At 38.4% G+C, this 716-nt stretch overlaps 1 protein-coding gene across 5 annotated transcripts in view; it reads left to right on the plus strand.

The window, feature by feature from the left end:
* Positions 1 to 716, plus strand: part of slc2a5 (solute carrier family 2 member 5) — a 10,353-nt gene that overhangs the window by 615 nt on the left and 9,022 nt on the right. The gene's annotated exons all lie outside the window — the stretch shown is intronic.

Below are 716 nucleotides of genomic sequence, written 5' to 3' on the forward strand. Positions count from 1 at the left end.
AGCCAAGAAAAGATGGAAAAATCTCCAAAAGGCATCAAATGACAGATTTGTATAATATGTCAAAAAAAGTAAGATTTGATAGAAAGTATGCATTATTCAATTATCTATTTATAAACATGAATAGATTTATTTCCATCATTTACAAAAAAATGGGGTCTGCAAAAGTTTGGGCACCCTGCAGAGATTATTGCATGCACCGCCACCTTTGGAAAGCTTAGACCTGACAGTTTCATGGATTGTTCTCAATCATCGTCTGGAAAGACCAGGTGATGTCAATCTTAAGGTTTTAAATGCCCAGACTCATCTGACCTCGTGCCCCAACAATCAGCACCATGGGTTCTTCTAAGCAGTTGTCTAGAAAACTGAAACTGAAAATAGTTGATACTCACAAAGCAGGAGAAGGCTATAAGAAGATAGCAAAGCGTTTTTAGATGCCAATATCCTCTGTTCGGAATGTAATTAAGAAATGGCAGTCATCAGGAACAGTGGACGTTAAAGCAAGATCTGGAAGACCAAGATAAATATCAGACAGAACAGCTCGCAGGATTGTGAGAAAATCAAGTCAAAACCCACGTCTGACTGCACGATCCATCCAGAAAGACCTGGCAGACACTGGAGATGTGGTACACCATTCCACTATGTACAAATACTTGTACAAATATGGTCTTCACCACAAAAATCAACATTTGACGTTTGCAAATGAACATATAGACAAG

The sequence above is a fragment of the Etheostoma spectabile genome, chromosome 7, assembly GCF_008692095.1.
Source record: "Etheostoma spectabile isolate EspeVRDwgs_2016 chromosome 7, UIUC_Espe_1.0, whole genome shotgun sequence".
Classification (NCBI taxonomy): Eukaryota; Metazoa; Chordata; class Actinopteri; order Perciformes; family Percidae; genus Etheostoma; species Etheostoma spectabile.